Here is a 14,702-nt window from a genome sequence, read left to right on the forward strand (position 1 = left end):
CCTGGTGTCCACTTTCATCCCCCAAGGATGGCAGAAATCTTTAAGGCAACATTAGAACAGTGATTAGCAAGAGCACTATATTTCTCATTACAGAACTGCTGGATTTCTGAACTAACTTCAGTAACAAAGAACCATGACTCAGGTAGTTACAGGATAAAATCAATTAGCTGTAAATAGGATTAATTAACAGTTGATATCAGTCCGATTATTTCAGTAGAAAGGACAGATTATGAAAAGCTTTAAAAAACAAGTTTTTATCTTTGATAAATTTGATAAAGATTCATTGGAATTTGTTAGGTAAAGGGGTGATATGGTCAGATGGATATTTTAGAAAAATCACTTTGGAAGCCAAATGAAGGATGGATTGTAGTGAGGCAAACATGAAGACCAACCAGAAGGCTACTGCAGTAGACTAGGTATGAGGGGATGAGGGCCCGTACCAGGGGAGTAGCTGTGTGAATAGAAAAAAGAGAACATAAAGAGGTGCTATGAAAATGTGAACTCTCCTGACTATCTGAATTGAATGGCTGCAATAATGGTGTTTCCTAAAGTATTATTACTACCACTTTGAGAGTGGAAGCACCTGCAATGAATTTATAAAGCCAGTCAGGAGGAGGAGGAAGATGGGAGGCAGATTCAGGAAGTATAGCTCATTTTGGTAGAGAGAAGGGACAGTTATGAATTTTGAGAGAAGTGACAGTTATGAACTCAAAAGAAAACCATACCCTGCAATCCCAGCTTAGCAGAGCACCAAATAGCTATATCTAAAGGGAATTCCATGAAAACTCTACAAAGGAAGAAAACTTCCAGGGCCAGGAATTGAGAGCTACCCCTTTAGTATGTTTTCTACTGCTTACTACTGTTCATGTACATAGTGTTCATGAGTGTTAGGTATATTTATGGGAGACTGTGCCTCAGAATGTAAGGGGAATAATTTTTACCAACTGTTATTTCCAGACCATCATAGTAAAGACCTTTTCTAAAAGCTAATTGAGGTCAGAGCTAATGGGGAACATACCAGTAGGAGCTTAGGAATAATCACATGATAAAGCAGACCTTTAAATTTACCCTAAGAATCCTGATCCAAAATAATAGCAATTACTCTTTAGGAATTCCAAGCCATAGATATTAGTACAGGAAGAGTGGCTTTAACGAGGTGGCTACAAATAACAAGCAGCATAAAGACAGGGTCTAAATATGTGAGACCAGCAAGAGGAAATATGGTAACTTCATAAAACCAGAAAAACCCAGAATCCCTCTCAAATACAACTATAAAATTTGATAATGGTTAATCAAATAATTATCCAAGTGACCACTATGAAGTTAGGTACAAAAAAATACAAAACTTCTTATACAACATACTATATGGTGCCTGTCACACACTTGGCATGAAAATTTAACTTATGGTACAAGATAGCAAATAAAGAGACACACAAGCCAGCTAGAATTCAGGGAATGAAAGAATTTTAAAAATGAAGGTAGAAGTGGACCTTTTCTATAAAAGAATGGACTTATAATTTGACATTTGCAATGCTAGGTTTTCTTTTTTTTGTTATAACTTTTTATTGACAGAACATATGCTTGGATAATTTTTTACATTATCGCTTGTACTCACTTCTGTTCTGACTTTTCCCTTCCTCCCTCCATCCTCTCCCCTAGATGGTAGGTAACAGTCTTATACATGTTAAATATGTTATAGTATTATCCTAGATACAATATATGTGTGCCGAATTGAATTTCTTGTTGCACAGTAAGAATTGGATTCAGAAGGTAAAAAACCTGGGAAGAAAAACAAAAATGCAAATAGTTTACACTCATTTCTCAGTGTTCCTTTTCTGGGTATAGCTGATTCTGTCCATCATTGATCAATTGGAACTGAATTAAGTGCTAGATTTTCTACAAGATTCTTTTCAAGTTATGGTTTTTAAAAGCTTTGAAATGTATAGGAGATATTCATATTTATCTTTAGAGACTTGTTCTCTTCTCATTTTAAATAAATGAGTCACAAAGAGAAATATCTCTTGAGAGGATACATAAGGAAAAAAAAAGAAAAAAATAGTTGATGTTACAGTGGGAAGATCAGAATTCTAGGGTTAAAAAAACCTTCAGAAGAATATCATCTGGACTTTTTTTAGAAGCAAAAAAATAGTGTTTTTTGGTTTGTTTGTTTTTTTAATGGAAGCAAATTCAGTTTCTGTACATTCATTCTGCTCCCACCTGCCAGCCATTTCTGGGCATGTCTTTCAGAGCATCACAGAAAAGGGTCTCCAATCAGCTGCTCCACACCAGACAACCAAAACTTCTTGAGTCATTTTCTCCATTTAATAGTACAAAAAAAGCAACACAAACAATCTAAATCATGATTGGAAGAGTTTTCTGCACTCTGTACATCAAGACTTCAAAAATCTTATGACAGGATTTTCAATTTAGATCTGGAAGGGACTTTGGAGGTCATTAAGTCCAATCCTCTTATTATAAAGATGATTCAGGTTCAGAAAGATGTAGTAAATTGCCCAGGGTCATATAGGTGGAAAGATTCTGAAGCAAGTTTTAAAGCCAGATTTTTCTGACTTTCAAACTATTCCCCTTTGCCAGCTAATGAGCTAGCTGATTTTGTGCTGCAATGGTTAGCAATCTAGACCCTTAATTTAGTAATTTAAATTTAAATTTCAGTAGAAACTGAAAAAAAATTATAGGAATTTTAGTGTGGGGTACAGAGAGTCAACCAGGTGAAACAATTGTTAAGTGCAATGGGTTTGATTTTGGGTAAGTCACCTAAATTATAAGAAGTCATAGTTTCCTTCTCTGTAAAATGTTCATTAATATTTTATCATTATTATTAATAGCTATTATTTATATAGCACTTAGTATGTGCTAGGCACTGTGCTAAGCAGTTTGCAATTATTTCATTTTATTCTCACAGCGACCCTGAAAGTTAGATGACATTATTTCTAGATGGAAAAACTGAAGCTAACACAAGTTAAGTGATTTGCCCAGCTAATAAGGATCTGAGACTAGGTGTGAATTCCCAGTTTTCCTGACTGTAAACCCAGCTCTCTATCCATTATAACAACACTGAGAGTCTCTGCTTCACAAGATTGATACAAGGATAAAGTGATCTAAAGCATGAGAAGTGTTTTATTGCTATAAAGTATTACTATAAAACTTTAAGTTAACATTATTTTTGACTTCAAAAGGTCCACAATTTCAGTGGTATATATGCTACTTTCACCGCATTGTAATTCTTTTCCTGCTTTAATAATAGTAGCTAGTATTTATATTATGTTTTCTACATTCTACATTCATTATCTCATTTAAAGATCCCAATCACCTTGTGAGGCTACTATCAGGGCCTATTTTTCAAATGAGAAAACTAAGGTATAGAAAGGATAAGTGATGTGCTTATGTTTACATAGCAAGTAAGGAAGATTTTGAACTCAGTTCTTTTCAACCACAAGTCCCATAAATCCACTATAATGTAGACAAGCACATTTATCCAGATTAGGAGGGGACTTCAGGCAATTGACTCAACAGAAATCAATGTTTTGGCATTAGGCATTCGGGTTCACTTCCAAAACAAGATAAATGTTAGCATAAGACTGCAGTGAGAGATTATTGTTTTTATCTATTAAAAACCAGACTTGATATATGGGTACTTTTCAATCATTTAATAACATTTTTTTAAATTAGCCTTTTAAGCAAGTTTATGCATTTTGGATTAAGTGCTAATGACAATATTTTTCAAGCATTTGCATTTAACATTTCTATCTTAGTTAACAGAATTGTGAAACAGATTTTTACTGGTTTAAGTTACTCCTGGTCTTTGAATTGGATACTTAAATAAATACTATTAACCCTTTAAAGTCAATATTCAGCACACATCAAAGCAATACTTCATGAATAGTTCAGTGGTGGCCTGCAAATAGTAAAACTACCAAATTTATAATCTATACCTAGAGAGGCAGTGTAGTTCACTGGAATGAGCACTGGATTTGGAGTCAAAGTTTCCTCATCTATAAAATGGTAGTTGCCGCAGGTAAATGGTGCAGTGGATAGGATTCTGGGCATAGCATCAGTAAGAGTCATCTAGATTCAAATCTGGCCTCAAATAATTACCAATTATGTGACCTTGGACAAGTCACTTAACTTATTTTCCTTAGTTTGGTCATCTGTAAAAACCATCTGGAGAAGAAAATGGCAAGCCACTCCAGTATTTTTCCAAGAAAATCCCAAATGGGGTCACAAAGAGTCAGACAAAACCAAAAATTACCTGAACAACAGTAAAAATAGGGCTAATAATAATAAAACCTGTTTTCAAAGGATCCAATATAAAGTGTTTTGCAAACCTTAAAGCATTATATATTAGCTATAATTATTATTCAGAGCAGATCTGGGAGATCTTTGGACAGGGCAGGGGGAAGAAGAAAATACATAATACCTTGAGGCAGCAAGGTAATTACTATTACTATAAAGAATATTAATAATAAAAAATAACTAGCATTTACATATTGATTTGTTTGCAAAGAGCTTTTCAAATGTTTTATGGTGTATAGTAGATGCTTAATAAATGTTGAGTGATAGACTGAACAATAACAATAATAATAGTAACAAATTTATAGAAGTTTAATCTCACTTGATAAGAATTTAAGCAAATTTGATTCAACAACTCTGGGAGGTATTACACATGAGAAAACTGAGCTGGACAGTGGGTAAGTAACTTGCTTAGAATCATTCAGCTGGTTAATGTCTTGATGCAGAATTTGAATGCAGTCTCCCTGACTCCTGATGCAAATGGTACAGAAATGGCACTGGTTTGATGGTCATAGATCCTGGATGAAATCAATGATCTCTGATGTCGCTTACAATCTTATATCTATGAACTATGAGTATTCAATCTTTGGACCTGCTTAGAAAGGCTAGAAATATGTCAAAAAGCCATAGGAACACTGATTTAGAATAGATATAGATTTTAGAAAGCATACCCTTCATTTTAAAGATGAAAAAAATCAAAACTCTGGACATCAGGTGCCAAGACAGCAGAGGAAGGAATGCTCTGAAGCCTCCCCAAATTCCCCTCCAAAAACTTAGGAAACCACCTCAGAATTGATCCAGGAGCAGGGAATTATCTTACCAGTCTGCCAGGAAAGGTCCGTCTCACTGCAGTGGAAAGATAGCAAGGTCCAAGAGCAGCCAGCCTCACAGCAAACCTACTGTAGGGCCCCAAGCCTGGGGTAGCCCCCCAGTAGGGTCCCCTCCCTCCCACAAACCAGTAGCCCCTAGGAAAGTGAGTAATCTGTGCAGCTCAGGAAGGCCTCACCCCCAGTACAGGCCACCAACTAGGCCATTGCTGACCAGTGGTGAGGCCCTGCCCCAGGGGTCTGCCAGCAGGGAGACCAGACCCTGTTCATAAAATTTTTCCTCCTGGGCTTGCTAATAGACGCCTTGTTTCCATAGCCACCCAAGAGCAGGGCTCCACCCTTAGGACAGATCAGCAATAAGATCCATTGTCCAGGGACAATAATCATAAAGATTGTTACTCTAGCAACCTAGTAGTAAGGCTGCACTCTTGGGAGAGACCAGCAGCTAATCCCCCATCCCTAGAGAAAGCTATAGGGAGCTTAGTTCCAGGCAGAAGGGAAGCCTACCCTCCAGAGACAACTTTAATGCTCAGAAACTTGGCATTAAGACCTAGATCTCCAGCACAAAAAACTTGGCTCAGTGCAGGACCAAAAAAAAAAAAAAAAAAAAAAAAAACAAAACCCAATTCTCACATAAAAATACCAAATCACCAAAAAAAAAAAAAAAAAAAAGGCAGAAAAATTAGTAAAAAACAATAATAGAAATTGATTCTAGAAAGTTATGATGTAACAAGAAATCAAAGCATAAATTTAGAAATGTGAAGCCTCAAAAAAAAAAAATGTAATTTGGTCTCAAACCCTAAAAAGAATTCCTGAAAGAGCTTTAAAAGAATTTTACAGCACCAGTTAGAGAAGTAGAAGAAAAAATGGGGAGAAATGATAGTACTACCAAAGAATCATGAAAAATGAGTTACCAGCATAGAAAAAAGATATATAAGAATTTACCAAGGAAAATAACTACCTAAAAATAGAATTGATCTAATAGAAAAGGAAGTAAAAAAAATAACTTAAAAATTAGAATTGAGCAAGTAGAATATAATACTCTATTATCCATGAAATACAACAAAATAAAAGTTTAAAAATATGAAATTTCTCATTGGAAAAACACCTGATCTGGAATATAGATCTAGGAAAGATAATAAAAGAATTATTGAACTACCTGAAAGTCATGATTTAAAAAAAAAAGTCTGGATAACATCTTTCTTTCAAGAAATTATCAAAGAAAATTGTTCTGGTATTTTAGAACCAGAGGACAAAATAGAAATTGAAAGAATACATGCATTACCTCCCAAAAGAGATTTCAAAATGAAAACTCCCAGGAACATCATAGCCAAATCCTAGAATTCATAGATGGAGGGGAAATTGCTGTAAGCACAGTATTCAAATACTGTGGAGCTACAATTAAAATTACATGGAATACATTAAAGAACTATAAGTCTTGGAATATTATACATCAGAAGGCAAGATGTTAAATGCACAACTAAAAATCACCTACCTAGCAAAGTTAAATTTAATCTTTGGGGACAAGGGGAGGAATGGATATTTAATCAAATAGAGGACTTTCAAGCAGTTCTAATTTAAAGACCAGAGCTGAATAAAAAATTTGACCTCTAAATACAAAACAGGAAACATAAAAAAGTAAATAAAAAAAGAGAAAAAGGGCCACCATGTCATATATAAGGATTCCCATTGGACTATATTGACTTAGAAAACCCAATATTAGTATTATTAACATATTTCTCAATTATTATTTTAGTGCAGTGACACTGGCTTCCTAGGTGTTTCACAAACAAGGTACTCCATATCTTGAGGGTCTATTTCTCAACATTTTAGCATTCTCTCTGGCTGTCTCTGGTGTCTGGAAAGCCCTTCATCCTTTGCTATACTTACTGATCTCCCTGGATTCCTTTAAGTCCAAATTAAAAACTTATCTAATATGAGAAAACTTCCCCAACCTATCTTAATTCCAGTGTCTTTCTTCTGTTAATTATCTCCTATTTATCTTATAAGTACTTAGTAAATGTTGATTGATTGGTTGGTTCCTGCCTCACTTAGGAGCATTGTGGGCTTTTTGCTAGTTGCCAGACTTATAGTTGACACCTTTGCTGTAAGTCATATGGAATGTGTACAGGGATCACTCTCTGGGATTGCCAGAAAGTATTTTCCCTATTTTTTATGTAGCCTTATAAATTGAGAGGATTGTGGAAGTTCCAGGGAAAGAGTTGGGCTATCAAAAGAAATTTATACTATATATATATATATAGTCTTTTCTCTATATGGAAGGGCTTTCAAGAGTAGCATGGAAGAACATTAGAGATCCTATTAAAATGTTAGGGCAAAGTCTCCTGTTTACAGTTTCCACTGAGTCTATCCTTTGTGAAATAAAATCCATTCATTAACTTTAGGGGAGCTGAGAGCTGGTATCACTTTTGAGGAAGTTTTATATGCCTTCTCAGTCGTTTTCTGTATGGCACAAATAAGTCAGATACTAAAGTTTCTAGACTTCCCCAGATGGGAGCAAACAAGTCAGATTTGAGAAGGATTTGTCAATCCGTGCTAGAGTCATGATATCAGAATGGATTCTTTTATATTATACTTTAATGTCCTTCTGGTGTCTAGATACAGAAACAGACAGATGGAAGGATGAATGAGCAGAAGACAGACAGAGACAGAGAGAGAGGCAGAGACAGAGACAGAGAGAGAGAGAGAAAAAAAAAGAGAGAGAGAGAAAAGAGAGAGAGAGAACAGAGAGAGAGAAAAGAGAGAGAGAGAAAAAGAGAGAGAGAGAGAGAGAGAGAGAGAGAGAGAGAGAGAGAGAGAGAGAGAGAGAGAGAGAGAGAGAGAGAGAGAGAGAAGGGTGAGGGAGGAAAGGTGATATAGATGGAAAGTTTTTATTTTCCTAAAATTACTTATTTGTCCAGATGTAGTCATTCTGACTTCTTGAGTGTGAAGTATCTATCAATAGTGTTAATGCCTTTTACACTGATCATCTGACAGTTTCTGAGCCAGTTCTCAGTCTTGAAAATTCACCTGCTGTCCCAAAATCTCCAGATCTGTTACTCCATTCCCAACACGTGAATAAGTAATTAAATTAGAAGAAAATCTGTTTCTAGGCTTGACGTTTTCATCAACCATATTGCAATGGTGCTTTCTTGGAATTTATCTTCCACTCTTTAAATTTTAGAGTTACTTCTTCCCTAGGGATAAATAACAAATATTTGTATAGCACTTTAAAAGTTTCAAGCACTTTCTAGATCTCATTTGAACTTCACAATAATCCCAGCTGGGAGAGGGAAATAAGACACTTTACAAGGACAGCCCTTTTTGTAGTGTCAAGAAACTGGACATTGAGGATGCCCATCAATTGGAGAATGGCTGAATAAATTATGGTCTATGAATGTTGTGGAATATTATTGTTCTGTAAGAAATAACCAGCAGGATGAATACAGAGAGGCCTGGAGAGACTGACATGAACTAATGCTGAGTGAAATGAGTAGAACTAGGAGATCATTATACATGGCAACGAGAATGATCAAATACAATAATCAATTCTAATGAAGGTGGTTCTCTTCAACAAGATGATTCAAAGCAGTTTCAATTGTTCAATGTTGAAGAGAGCTACCTACACTCAAAAAGAGGACTGTGGGAACTGAGTGTGCACCACAATATAGTATTTTCATTCTTTCTGCTGTTGTTTGCTTGCATTCTTTCTCATTTTTTTTCTTTCTTTACCTGATTTTTCTTGTTCAGCAAGATAACTGTATAAATATGTGTGTGTGTGTATATTGGATTTAACATATATTTTAACATATTTAACATGTATTGGACTACCTGCCATCTAGGGGAGGGGCTGGGGAAAAGGAAGGGAAAATGCAAAGGTCAATGTTGAAAAATTACCCATGCATATATTTTGTAAATAAAAAGCTTTAATTAAAAAAGACACTTTATAAGTATAAGTATTTTCATTTTATAGATGAAGAAATGAAAGAAAATGTAAGAGACTTACCAACTGGCATACAATTAATAAAAAGTGACATTTGAACTCAGAGCTCTCTAGCTGCAGGTTCAGCCTTCTGAATGAGTAAATCTGCTTCCTAGCTCTGCATCCTAAAAGCTTTGGTTCATCAAACTAAAATTTAAATTTAACATTAAAAATGTTAGGATAGTGTTCTAAGATCACAAAAATAGATAGAATTTTTTGCTTAGAATTTTATCTTAGAGCAGCTAGATGGCACAGTGGATAGAGCACCAAGCTTAGAGCCTAGAAGCTTTGAGGTCACAGTATAAGTGTATAAATCTAAGGTACTTCAAAAACCATTCTTTTCTCATTTTATTGATGAGTAAACCATAACTCAGAGGAGTTTAAAAGACATACCTATAATTTTATATGTGTTTTCTTAATGGGGTAGGGATGGAGATCAGGGAGAAAATCTGGGAGTCTGAGACCCAGAAACTTATAGATTAGCTGTGTAATTACTAATCTAGTTTTGCAGTCTCTAGGGAAATTATGGATCAAAATGTGAGAGCAGAAGATTTGGGAGCAAGATGGTCATGTACTTATGTACCTTTCTCCACCAGGAGTCAGCCAACTTAGCTCTTGGGCTTGTCTGTACAGTGGTATGTTGTTCTCACAAGCATTTGGCAAGAAATGAAAACCAAGAGGCTATTTGAATGCCAGTCTGTCTGAGGAACGTAATTATATTAAACAGCATCTGGATTCTTTGACTTTTTATTTCCTGTGTTGTGTAAGCTTTGCAATCCTTAACATCGCCCTTGTCTATATTTATCATTCTCTCAACCTCCCTCAAAATTTCAAAAGGAGAGTGTTCTCTTTTAATTCTACTCTTCTTAAGACTAGATTAGAGACAAAAGCTCAAATTGCTTTTTTGTGACCTCTTTCTTTTTTATATAGTTTTAATTTTTTTTCCAAATACATGCAAAGATTGTTTTCAACATTGACCTTTGCAAAACCTTGTGTTCCAAATTTTTCTCCCTTCCTTTCCTCCATCCTCCCACCCCCGCTCCAGATAGCAAATTCAATATAGGTTAAACATGAGCAATTCTTCTAAAACATATTTTTATTCATATGACTCCATTCTAAACAGATTTAACAATTGTTTCTAGATGCTGCCTTTCTGTAGGGAGTCTTCTCAGCTGTAAGGGATGCAATGAAATAATTAGTTGAGAGTTGGAGTTGAAGGATAGAAGTTTAAATATTGACTGCTACATAACATCTATGACCTTGGCCAAATGACTTTCTAGGTATTATGTTAGACCCCCCCTGTTAGACAAGTGTTAAACCCCCTTCCCCAAATTAACTAATCAGAGACATCTTTAGGTACAAAGAAAAAGTATTTATTTAGTCACTGCAGGAAGAAGCCCAGCACACCTGGGAAGCATCTCATCTCCCAAAATGTAGCTGACCTGACAAGCTGGGAACAGTAAAGCTGGTTAAATAGCAAAAGACCCAAGTTGTTTCATTGGATAGACTAAAAAGAAGTAACCATGACTGACCTGGAAGACCTGAGTTCAAAGACTTCAGACATTTATTAGCTCTGTGATCCTGGGCAAGTCACTTAATTCTGTTTGCCTCGGTTTCCTCATCTGTAAAATGAGCTGGAGAAGGAAATAACAATCTATTCCAGTATCTTTGACAAAAAAAAATGAAATTATGAAGAGTTGGACATAACTAAAATAACTAAACAACAAAAATTATTTTATCTTTATAGGAAGCTCCTAATGAGTAATTTTTATTAATTCAGTAGTAACAGCATCTAATTTTAGAAATTTGTTTAGGACACTGAGAGGTTAATAATTTGCCCAGTCATACAATCAACATGTATCATAGACAACTCCATGAAGCTGTTTTTGACTCTAATATCTCTTTGTATCTCCTGTGTCTTCTCCATCTTCCACCTCTTTTTTTCTGAGAATTCTATAATCAAACCAATGCTACTATGGGTCTTGCAAAAGGAATGTCAGTTTGCTATCCCTTTTCAACTCACCATCTTTGAAACTTCACAGGCCATCATCACACCCTTCCCTAGCCACTATATTGGATTGCCCATTAGAATTTAGATTCCTTGCCCTAAAAAAGACACAGAAGAAGATACCCCCTTGTTCTTTATAGAAGTGGAGAGTCCTTGGTTTTGAAACTTTGCTTGCTTTCCAATTTGCTCAACATTTTTTCCAATAGTTGAGTCTTTACATTAGGGGATGCAGTTCTTGATTTAATCAAATCGTATGTTACTGGGTTGCATTGTTTCTATGTCTTTTATACCTAATATGTTCCACTAATCAACTTTTCTATTTTCTTGCTATTGTTCAATTGTTTTCAATTATGTCTAACTTTTTGAGATTTTGTTTTGTTTGTTTGTTTGTTTTTCTAGGCAGATTAGGAGAATAAATCCAGAGCATATGCTAAACACATATAGCTGATTGTGATAAAAATTTTTGTGGGGATGGCATATCAGGTATATGGGTTAGTATTTTAAAATAGTCTCTGATCACTTTTTTGTTAACAAGAGTTCTCTGATTTTCTTCCTTGTCTTTGGTTTTCCTCCCCCTTTCATATATTATATTATGTTAATCTCTGTGTTTTCAAAATTATGTCACCTCAAAAAAAAATTCATTCCTAGACTTGATCTAGTATAACTGCTTTTCTCATGACTATTTCTTCAAGGACATTAACATAAAATGGGATATTATAACACTGGTAAGAGTTCAAACAGTATATCCATTCTCTTTGATGGCAAAAATTGTGGATCTTTTTGATTTTTCATTTTTGCTTACTTTTCCCAAATTGTATCCTTCAATGTCTTGAGAAAAATTGTGGCCCTTGAAAAGTTTTCTATATACTTTTTCCCTTCCCTTATTTCTCATTCTTTTAAGGCAATACTTTTATAATCTTCTTGTGACAACTTACATTTTAAAAGAAATACTTGGAAATGTCAAGTGAATAAAATCATTGATGAATAAATTCAAACAAATCCATGTGAAATATATTTTATTTAATTAGATTTAATAAACATACAAGTATACATACTATATTAATGTGTGTAAATATATATAATTTTATAAATCTTTTTTCAGTTTTAATTAATCTTTCATATAATCCAGTTAATCTGGAGCATTTTTCCCCCTTTAAATACAATCACGCTTGCCAAGAAAATTTGTATGCGTCTACAAAACTTCAGTCAAATGTTAGAAAGGATTAGGAAAGCCATAATTGGAAAAATGAGTTTAAGATTCCTATCCTATTATAATGTACTTGTCTGAAATAAATTAAAACATCTAAGTAGATTGTTAAAAATGCTTAGGTTATGATTTATTTTCTTCTAAGACATGAAGATTAATAGCATAATACCTGCTTTTATGTTTTAAAATATTTCCTTCTCAACCTACAATTTCTACATATATATATATATATGTATATATATATATATATATATAGTTTTTGTAGAGTAATTGAAAGTTTAAAATGATTTTCTCTGCAACAATTCCATAACAAAAAAAATTAATTCAAATATTATCTTCATTTTACAGGTTAGAAAACAAATGTTTTGAGGGGTTCAGTGGCCCATTGTCTCACAGCTAATCAGCTAAAGGAGTGTAAATTCAAACCTCAATCTACTGAATTTAAATTCAATCAATTAATCTACAAGTATATTATTTTGGAGCACAGGTTGTTTTCAAATATACAAATGAGATAATAAAATCTGGTAAAAATAATAAAATCTGGTAAACATTCTGTAGCATCTTGATTCTCTTCCATTTGACACTAGATGACACCATTTTGCTGAGTTTTCAGATCATTATTTCATTCACTGGACACTCATTGACAATTTATTGTGTTCAGCATTGAATTGTGTATTTGTGGTCACACTTAAGTTCTTAGGTAATAATCACTAGGTTGGTTTCTGAGATGATATTTATTTGTCCAACTGCACCAACTTGCATGGGCAGTTAATTAATTGCCCAACTAAACTGTCTGTTGATTCATAAGGATAAATGACTAAGGCATAAATGAGTTTCAGCTATTGGATGGATTGCCCACAGTGACAAAAATGAAAAATCCTTGAATGGCTTAAACATTATGTATCAGGTTATATGAATAATCCAGAAAAGGGTATGTTATGACAATTTAAAAAAACAAACAATTTTATAATCTAATCATAAGGCATACATAAAGCATGAGATTTTCATATTATTCTAGTATTATGTAAACTCCTAGAGAGTGGGTACTGTTTCATTTTCCTGGTCCTATCAAGTAGCTTAGAATATGGTATATATTAAGTGTGTTTGGTTAGAAGGGCCACTTAAGTGATATAGGGAGAATGCTATAGGATTTGAGAGGAAGAGAACGAAATTTTTTTTCCAGTTGTGATAATCAGTGACAATTTCATAAAACAGGTAGATTGAGTTTGGACATTGAAGATCAATGGACAGCTGGTTGCTACAGTAGAAAGAATATTGGTCCTGAAGTCAGGAGTATCTAAATTCAAATCCTGCTTGTGTGATCCTAATCAAGTCACTTAATCTCTAAATGCTTTAATTTCTTTATTTGTAAAATGGGAGTAATAATCCTCCCTCCTTTTCAGGGTTGCTGAGAGGACAAAAAGTGACAATATTTGTAAAAAGTGACAATATTCAACATTTTGAACTATTATATTAATTCTAGCTGTTTATAATCACAGAATCTAATCTAGGCTCTGGGTATGCAAAGACATACCCAGTTCTTAGAGGGTCACTGCCCTCAAAGAACTTATTTTCCATGGAGAAAGATAATATGGTCCTACATAAGACTCAGAAGAATAAATACAAGATAAATAGATTGTTAAATAGAGTAAATAGACTAGGTTAAGGAAGAAAAGTACTAGAAATTGGAGGGAGGGAAATAAGGAAAGACTTTGTATAGAAGGTGGAGTTTAAATTGAATCTGAAGGAATTAGAGGATTCTATGAGGTAGAATTGAAGATGGAGGGTATTCCAGGAATGGGAATCTACCAGTGGAAAGACACAGACATGAAGAGTTGGAATATTGTTTCTAAAGAACAAAACCAACTTGTCTAGATTTTAAATTTTTAAAAGAAAAGTAATGTGTAATGAAACTGGAAGATAGGATCACAGGATTTTATAGATTTATAAGGTCTGAAAATGGTCATAAGCCATGAAGTCAATACACTCAAATTTATCAATAAAAAACCCAAGAGAAATGGAGCCAAAGACAACTGAATGTTTTTTCCAACTGTATAGATCTGATTTTATTTGTATGAAAATTTGCAAAACATTTCCATGTTAGTTTTTTTTTTAATTTTTTTTTATTCATTTTTCCAAATTATCCCCTCCCTCCTTCCACTCCCTCCCCCCCCCATAGCAGGTAATCCTATACATTTTACATGTGTTACAATATAACCTAGATACAATATATGTGTGTAAATACCATTTTCTTGTTGCACATTAATTATTAGCTTCCGAAGGTATAAGTAACCTGGGTAGATAGACAGTAGTGCTAACAATTTACATTCATTTCCCAGTGTTCCTTCTCTGGGTATAGTTATTTCT

At 34.2% G+C, this 14,702-nt stretch overlaps 1 protein-coding gene across 3 annotated transcripts in view; it reads right to left on the reverse strand.

The window, feature by feature from the left end:
* SLC6A15 (solute carrier family 6 member 15) overlaps positions 1-5,377 on the reverse strand; it is a 137,801-nt gene extending 132,424 nt beyond the window's left edge. For 2 of the 3 annotated variants that reach the window (XM_074270887.1, XM_074270888.1), the window contains exon 1: positions 5,132-5,377. The gene's annotated coding sequence lies outside the window, so the exon portion shown is untranslated. The remainder of the gene's footprint in view (positions 1-5,131) is intronic. The other variant, XM_074270884.1, reaches the window with a different exon arrangement.
* Between the last annotated feature and the right edge of the window lie 9,325 nt (positions 5,378-14,702).

The sequence above is a fragment of the Sminthopsis crassicaudata genome, chromosome 5 (genome assembly GCF_048593235.1).
Source record: "Sminthopsis crassicaudata isolate SCR6 chromosome 5, ASM4859323v1, whole genome shotgun sequence".
Lineage (NCBI taxonomy): Eukaryota > Metazoa > Chordata > Mammalia > Dasyuromorphia > Dasyuridae > Sminthopsis > Sminthopsis crassicaudata.